This window comes from Lygodium microphyllum, chromosome 2 (assembly GCF_053477565.2).
Source record: "Lygodium microphyllum isolate KBCC chromosome 2, Lygodium_microphyllum_v1.1.10, whole genome shotgun sequence".
In the NCBI taxonomy this organism is placed as follows: Eukaryota; Viridiplantae; Streptophyta; class Polypodiopsida; order Schizaeales; family Lygodiaceae; genus Lygodium; species Lygodium microphyllum.
In genome coordinates this window covers 108,220,937-108,230,023 of record NC_141136.1, presented here as the reverse complement: position 1 = coordinate 108,230,023, position 9,087 = coordinate 108,220,937, and the positions used below count along the sequence as shown (strand labels likewise).

Sequence of the window (9,087 nt, the reverse complement as noted above, 5' to 3'; positions counted from 1 at the left end):
ATATAGATCTGCATATATCTCAGAATCTCTATGAATCCCTGCTCTGATATTCTCAAGAACTGTGTATAATAATGTGCCATCTTTGATGGCACTGTGCAGGGCTGACCCATGTCCTCTGTATATAAATATGCCATATCTCCTATCTGATGACTCTGTTCCTCTCAAAGTAAGTGGGAGCCTGAGTATCATATAGAAGAGGTGGGAGTCTATCAATGTCCAGCCCATGTCTGTCAAACCAAGCTCTAGTCTGTGCATACCATGATGTGGTATCCCTCGCTCGAGCCATCTCCTGAGATGCCATATATGCTCTATATGCAATGCGATCTCTGTCCATATCTTGAAATCTGTGTAGGAAGCACACTGTCTGAAATAATGCCTCGACTAGCATGGGGGCGGTGTGGCAAGCTCTGCTCGCACAATGTCATGTGGGACTGAGGCCTTGCTGCGAATCAATCTAGATATCATAATCACCTAAGGTCTCTCCATCAATGTCCATACATAATCGGCAAGGCCTGGCCCCCATATAGCTGCTCCATACACTAGTGCTGGAGTGACTAAAGTATCAAAGAGCCACCCCTTGGTGTGGGGCTCCTGGAAATGTGCCTGATGACACTGTCGCTCCATAAGAGCCAATGCTGAGTATCCTCTAGTGAGGTGGTCACGAGCTACCTGTGTCATCGAGAAAGTCCCTGAAGCTACTGTAAAGGTGACTCCCAAATATACATATAATCCAACGGCCTCAATACTCCCTCTTGCTACCATGAAAATACTTTGTCTGCGTATCTGAGCTGATGTATGGAATATAAGAACCTTGGTTCTACCAAGGTTCACTGTCATGCCTCTTTGTATGCAAAAATCATCCAATGCTAATAAATGCTATTGTAATCCCTAAGCTGAGTCTGAGACCAACACAATGTCATCTGCATATAGTAAGATATGAACTGTGGCTCCACTTAGATCTATACCTCCATCGGCTCGCTGTTGAATAAAATCTGCTATCTCATCAATGTATAGCCCAAATAGAGTCGGTGAGAGTGAGCATCCTTGTTTCACACCAATGGTGCTCACAAGGGGATCTGATATACCTCTCGGACATCTGACTCTGCCAGTAACCCACTCATATAGTGCATAAATACCCCAAATCATGTCATCATCCACCCCCAGATCAAGTAGGCGTCTGAAAAAGCCTCTCTCTCGGAACCATGACAAAGGCTTTGCGGAAATCCACAAAGCAACAGTACAATCTCTGTTTCTTCACTCGTGTCCGGTTGATCAGACAACGGAGAGTGAACATGTGGTCTATGGTAGAAAATGCCCGTCTGAACCCTGCCTGTCTGGGTATGCGCATGCACTCTCTCTCTGCCAACGTGCTGAGCTCCTCCTCCATCACCATGCCATAAAGTTTGGCCAAAACTGGCCCAATCATGATGGTCCTATATGTGTTAGGATCCATAGGATCCCCTCACTTGTGGATAAGTACAATGGTGTGCTCTGTCCACGAGTCAGGGAACCCCTCAGAAAATGCACGGTTGAAGAGGTGAGCAATGAGTGGAGCCAATGTGTCTCTGCCATATATAATATGCTCTGCCTGAAGATCAAACTGGTCTCGAGCGCGGCCATGCTGTAACCGTGAGATAGCATGTTTCACCATACTAGTGGTGAAAAAGGATGAAATACCCGGTCTCGGTGTACATGGTGTGGGTATCAGCAACTGTGCGGGTATATGATATAAACTCTATGCGTATCCATGCCATACTATAGGGTCATGTATCAGTGTGGGTGATTGTGGTTCTCTGATCTGCCTCCATGCCTCTGCACAATCTCTACTCATAAGAAGGAGGTATATATCACAATATCTCTCCTCCTCCCATTCCCGCTTTTTACGGTGGGTCAAGCAGTGCATGCGTCTCTGCGCCTTTCTGTGTGTGATCTCTCCTCTGGCCTCCAAATCCCGTAGCTTTCGACCTAGATCTCTGCACTCATCATCATACCACCTGTTCTGTGGCATGGTATCGGTCCGAGGGGGGTGCGTGTATGTGTGATGTGGAAAATTGAGAAAGAGAAAGAGAGGGAGAGGGAGGGGGGAGGAAATGAGAGAGGGAGAGAAAGAGAAAGAGAGGGAGAGAAAGAGAGAGAAAGAGAAAGAGAAAGAGAAAGAGAAAGAGGGAGAGGGAGAGGGAGGGGGGAGGAAATGAGAGAGGGAGAGAAAGAGAAAGAGAAAGAGAAAGAGAGGGAGAGGGAGAGGGAGAGGGAGAGGGAGAGGGAGAGGGAGAGGGATGGGGAGGAAATTAGAGAGGGAGAGGGAGGGAAAGTGCATTCTCTCTCTCTTTTACTTTTGCTTATATGATTTGTATATATATATTGAGAGAGAGAGAGAGGAAATGAGAGAGAAAGAGAGGGAGAGGGAGGGGGAGGGAGGGAGAGAGAGAGAAAGAGAGGGAGAGGGAGAGGGAGGAAATGGAAGAGGGAGGGGGATGAAATGAGAGAACGAGAGGAAGAGAGAGTGTATTCTCTCTCTTTTTTATTTATTTTTTGTATAATTTGTATATAATGAGAGAGGGAGAAGAAATATAGGAGAGGGAGAGGGAGAAAGAGAGGGAAATTAAAGAGAGGGAGAGGGAGGGGGAGAGGAAATGAGAGAGGGAGGGGGAGGAAGAGAGAGAGAAAATGAGAGAGAAAGAGAAGAGAGAAAAAAGAGAGAATGAGAGGAGAGAGAAAAAGAGATTAGATGTGGGCCATAATAGGCAAATAGAGAAAGAGAGGGTGTGGGTGAGGGTGAGGGTGAGGGAGGGAGAGGAAATGAGAGAGGAAGAGGAAGAGAGAAAAGGAAATGAGAGAGGGAGAGGAGAGAGAAAAAGAAATGAGAGAGAAAAAAGTGAGAAAGATCATTAAACCTAATGGAAAAATAGAGAAAGAGAGAGTCAGGGTGAGGGAGGGAGAGGAAATGAGAGAGGGAGAGAAAGAAAGAAAGGAAAATGAGACATGGAGAGGAGAGAGAAAAAGAGAAAAATTTATTAAATCTAATAAAGAGAAAGAGAGAGGGTCAGGGTGAGGAAGGGATAGGAAATGAGAGAGGGAGAGAAAGAGAGAAAGGTAAATGAGAGAGGGAGAGGAGAGAGAAAAAATGAGAGAGAGAGGAGAGAGAAAAAGAGAAAAATCATTAAACCTAATAGGGAAAGAGAAAAAGAGAGGGTGAGGGCGAGGGAGGGAGAGGAAATGAGAGAGGGAGAGGAGAGAGAAAAAGGAAATGAGAGAGGAAGAGGAGAGAGAGGAGAGAGAAAAAGGAATGAGAGAGGGCAAGGGAGGGAGAGGAATGAGAGAGAGGAGAGAGAAAAAGAGAGAGGGAGGGAGAGGAATGAGAGGGAGAGGAGAGAGAAAAGAAAATGAGAGAGAGAGAGGGTAGACCAGGAGCTGTCTCAGTCTGAGAGAGAGGGCGCTTGAATGTGGCAAATAGACCTGGATGCATGCAATACTAACTACACTTCACCCGTTTGATTACAACCCTATTCAACATCAACAGCTTCAGCTTCATAAAAGAAACAAATCTGATTTATAAACTGGCTGCTCAAAAACTGAAGTCCTTCACGTCCCTTCTTGCTATTTTAGAAAGAGATACTCTACAAGTTGTCCGTTGATCAGTATTGTATAAAAAGCACCAAGATAATCTGTATGCTGAAAGACTGTATAAGTTGTCAGTTGATACTATATGCTAGGTCATAGAAAAAGAGAGAGATGGAAGGAGAGGATAACAATCTAAGAAAAGAAAAGAATGATAACAAAAACAAATTGTTTGTTGTAACGTAGACAAAATGGAAAACGAAGAAGGTCTTGTTGTTCAAGATCGCGAGGTGTATCTTAATCAGCATGTCCCACGTTCTTGCTCTCAATGCAAGCTGGCAATTAGACCGAAAACGTCGATTGTCTATAGAACATGTACGACGATTTGGCGAGTTTCAATCTGAGATCATTGATCAGGCAATTGCGGATTTTCAACAAATGGTAATTTGAAGTTAATATCAATCATGCATTGTACTCTCAAGCTAATTGAATACCATATACAATAAGATTTGGTCTCGCCGACTAATTTTCTATCCAGGGAGGCGATGTCTCGTCCCAAGGGGGAGTGCACCCTTTGTGGCCAATTAGAAGAGTACGTGGGCGTGTGACGGATGGAGTGCAAGAGCCAATCCACCACTCGCAAGGCCAATCTATACCGTCAATGCCAGAGGAGATAGGCAGCCTTCCAGACCTACCTACAATCTTGGAGCCTGAGATGGAGGCAATGATCAATGCATTGATTCCTATGGATGTCAAGACTTTTGATCCACTTAGAGAGGAAGCATCCATACCATTATATGATGGGTGCCGAGTATCTTGGCTAAAGACACTTCTTGCACTCTTAAGTGTGCAAGCAAAATACGGGTGGAGCGATATGAGTAAGACCGAGTTGTTCAGGTATCTTGTACATATGCTTCATTGAATTTTTTTTCGACACTATTATTATAAACATTTGTGCTTTTTCAAGGTGTTTTATGATTTTTTTAAGGTTATTGAAATATCATATATTACCATCTACAAATACCATGCCTGAGTCTCATGATGATGCACGACATGTTTTACGAAAGCTTGGCATGGACTACAATAAAATCCGTGCATGTATCAACTATTGCATACTGTTTCGAGGAGAATACGAGACTATGGAGACATGTCCAAAGTGTGGTGCTCACAGGTATCGACAGGACTTGCAAGGGCAAACCATCCCTCAAAAAGTTCTCAGACACTTTCTGCTTATCCCTCGCACAAACCACATGTTTTGTATGTCCGGCATGGTGAGCTTGACAACGTGGCATGCACAGAATAGGTCCACGAATGGAGTTCAATGAATATAAGCAGATTCACCCGCATGGAGCCACATTGACTCTACCTTCCTAGGCTTTGCTCGAGAGCCAAGGAATCTTTGGCTCGGTCTTGCAATGGATGGCGTGAACACATTCGCTCTGTGCTCAACTTCTTACATTGTGTGGCCTATAGTCCTTGTCAACTACAATATCCCTCCATGGCTTTCTACGAAGAAAGGGCATCTCATCCTTAGCTTGCTCATCCCCGGCCGCTACAAAGTCAAAAATATGGACGTGTATCTTCGTCCATTAGTCGATGAGCTTAAGATTTTGTGGGAGGAGGGGGTCACCGTGCAAGATATGAGCAGGCGCGATGGTCGGCGGTCAGCCAATATTCGAGCCATTCTCATATGGACGATGCATGACTTTCCGGGATTCGGAGAGTGCTCAGGTGAGTAGGCCTCTGTTCTCGCTAGTAATATCTATATTTTATCTCGTTCAAGCAAGTATTCACTAGGTCGTGGTGTTGGAACATGTCTGGTTACCTCAGGTTATCATGCATGTCCATTTTGCGGGCCACAGATAGACTCCCAAAGGTCACGAACCATGAAGAAGATGGTATATCAAGGACACGTTTCTTTCTTGCCAAAGGATCATGAACTCAGGGAAGGTTTCCTTGGACGACCTCCGACACGTATGAACACCACAAGCTAGTACGAGCTGAAAATGGTCCACGCGGAATCACATCCAAATGGAATGCGACGGTTCTCAGTTTTGTACGAGTTGCCATATTGGACCCACTTACAGGTCAACCACTTGTTGGATCCCATGCATATTTTCAAGAATGTGGGCCGCGGTTTATGTCAACGCGATGGTTGCATGGAGCTTTGACTGTAGAGTCTCGCGAAGGGATAGAGGTCTCAATGGAGGAGTGGGAATTCTCGAGGGGATGTAGTCCAAAGGTGATAAGGGGTTTAGAATTTGTCGTATCTAAATTTTATATGCGACATCTAATTTGAGTGTTTCAATACACAGTACAAAATATATAGTGCAGTGTGGTCATGCGGACGACATTTTTGCAATGGACTGTGGTATCATGGCAAGGTTCGAGTAAGAGAGCCGGCGATGAGCAACAGATCCAAATATGGTTGTGGATGAGATGGAATATTTTGGGAACTTGCAAAGTATTGTTACGGTGGATTACGGTAGCTTCTCCATGATACTATTCGATGTGCAGTGGTTCAAAATGGTACTTGCAGGAGCTCGAGAAACAGTTCAACGAGGTCCATCTGGATTTCTCAAAATAGATTCCGAAAAAAAATGGACGGATTTGCGCGACACCTTTGTGTTTCGGGCCCATTGTGAACAGGTGCATGGACTCATTTGCTTGCTACTTGTATTACGACATGGTTTATGTCAAAATGGTTTGAACTCTCTTGTACGTGTTTGTGAACAAGTAATCTTCTATCCAAAACCCCGACAACCTCGATGGTGGTATGTTATACCTTCAACTCCCCGAAGTGTGAGAGTATATGATCAAAGCGATGTTTCAAGCATAGATGAAGATAATATGCAAATAGAGGGGTCGATATTGCAAGGGGTGGAGACTGTTGAAAGCTTGGAGTTAGCATCGGCTAACAATGATGGAAATATAGTAGTCCAAGAATTCTTTGAGAATGAGGTGGACTCATTCTTTTGTGGTGACATGTCTATCGACCTTCCAATGTATGCAGAGTTGTGTTAGGAGATTAACATGGGACCATAGGATACTTCATACTTGGAGCATCCACTTATTCAATTCGTTGACCAATCTCTTATAAGGATATATAAGATATGCATTTTAAGTGAGATTTTTTTTAAATGATTTATATTACTGTGCTTTGTATGATTTAAATTGATTATTCTAACATCATTTTTTATCTATGTAGGTGACATTTTTAGGATGAGTCAAGGGATGAGTGATGAGGAGTTATAGGACATCTTCACACGCATGTGTCTAGACCAGATTGCGAGATTCAGAGAGATGGCAGACCAGAAGCTGTCTCGGTCTTTATCAGGGCGCTCTGTTAGATCTGCTTCAGCGCGATCGGATACTTCGGCTTCGAGCAGACGAGCTCGACGCTCACGACTTGGGCCAGAGGGAGGGAGTGCATTGGGATCAGGGGGATGCTGGAGAGATACAGAGGCAGTGAGCCCACGGTCGACATGGGATACATGTGCAACTCCTCTCTCTTGTGGCCCTTCCAGGGAGCATGGCTCAGGCTCAGGCGGATGCTGTGGAGACACGGACGGGGTGTATCCGTCTCATCGTTCAGTTAGAGCTGCATCACCTCAGGGATTTGTCACACCTGTGGGGACGTCTACTCTAGTTATTCTAGCTTTTTCTCAACCGTCACCAGGTGGCACCCCTGTGGGTGCAACTCCGAGAGATATTACTCTGGTCGGTACACCGGATGCACAAGGGTCTCCTAGATATGCCCAAGAGAGTGGATGCAGATTTGGAGAGGACCCATCTTAGGCAGACTCTAGGGGGTTATGGATATCTAGTCGGCAGTAGGTCAGGAGCCATCATCATGAATGATGAGGGGAGGAGGGTGATGGCTCGCATGAGAGAGTTGTGCCAACAAGTTTTTCGACACATCTTAGATCATTGGAAGAACATACCAGAGGGGAGCAAGGACTACATAGTAGCATCCTTGCACGAGGAGTTTCCGGTGCCAGCCTCAGTAGATAGATTCTCTACGGGCTGGATGATGGATTGCATGCGTGCATGCATGTCATATAGACGATCCGTCACACTCAAGGCAATCAAGAGTGGGACTGCAAAGCCTGAGCTATGGTTAGATGCAGACAACTGGCACTGACTGAGGGAGGATGCTACAGATTCTCCAGGACGTTGGAGTCAGCAGCGTGAGGCGGCGAGGGCACGACTCGAGGCCAGAGTGGTCCATCATCTTGGGAGTGGCGGCCACAGGACATATTTGGAGGACTTTGTAAGTTGTTCTTTTGTTTTTCTTGTTTATTTTTTTGAAATATTCTTTGTATTAACAATCATGTTTCTAATAGTTAGCATTTTTTTTTCTTTGCAGCACTTCATTACAAATCGCGATCCGACTGGCCTTGAGACTCAATATGCAGAGAGGCATGGTCTCACTTCATTGATCGACCGATTGTATAGACGCGACGGCCCTGTAAGTCACTCATCTTTCTTGTCCGTAGTTACCATGAGATATTTGAATGCATTATTGTATGGTGGACTGATGTGTTGTTTCTTTTTCTGCAGAGTCCGTTCGATGCTCCTTTGCAACGGGACGAGCTTTCGGGGGACGAGGATATGTAGCTCGCCCTTGGATCCCTGGATATCACACACCTTTATTTTTGAGTCGCCTGATCTATGTAGACATTTTCTATGTATTAGTGATATCTTGTCATGACTGTACCAATCGCTTATTATGCAATCATGAATTTATTTCATGTATCAGTTTTATGATTTTAGTATACATTGTTTTTGTTTGCAAGCACATTGTACACAGTAGTGCAGAAACTATTTTGTATGGCAAATTTTTTTTCCCTATTACCGTCGCTATTAGCGTCACAAACTTCACTACTCGCGTCGTTATTGGCGTCGTTATATACGTCGCAAACCACCACTATCAGTGTCGGTATTGGCGTTGGTACCGACGGTGATATCGACTGTTCTATGGCGTCACCAATAACGACGCTTTTTGCGACGACGGGGGCAAATTTTGTTATTTGCATTTTCGTCGGTTTAAACGTCGATATAAGGCCTATATCTTGTAGTGGAAGTATAGCATTATTGGAAAAATAAAGTTATGGAGGTGCCCAAGAGGGTGAAGGGGTACGAGTCCTAGCCAATGTGGAGGAGAAGAATGACGAAAATATGGACTCCTAGATATCATTTTGTAACACCCTACCCTTCCAGAGAAACGACCCAACATACATGCTATATTCGAGAAGGGTAGGAGTGGACTTCAACCCCGACATCCATGGCCATTATGATTTTCCTAAAATATCCAATGTAAATGCAACTAAGTCAGAGAGAAATCCCTTATCTTTTTTTAGGATGACTTATGGACCTCAATTGCCCATTTTCTTAGTGAGTTTTCTTCTTGCCCATATCCCGCCTTCATCATAACATGTAACTATCTTAGGCTACTTAGAGTACTACTTAAAGAAGACCCTACACCACAAGAATATTGCCTCGCACCCCTATTTTTTGATCTAAATG

At 44.6% G+C, this 9,087-nt stretch overlaps 1 pseudogene; it reads right to left on the bottom strand.

Annotated features, from left to right (window-relative positions):
* Positions 1–1,165: 1,165 nt before the first annotated feature.
* Positions 1,166–2,047, bottom strand: LOC148040164 (uncharacterized; annotated as a pseudogene).
* Between the last annotated feature and the right edge of the window lie 7,040 nt (positions 2,048–9,087).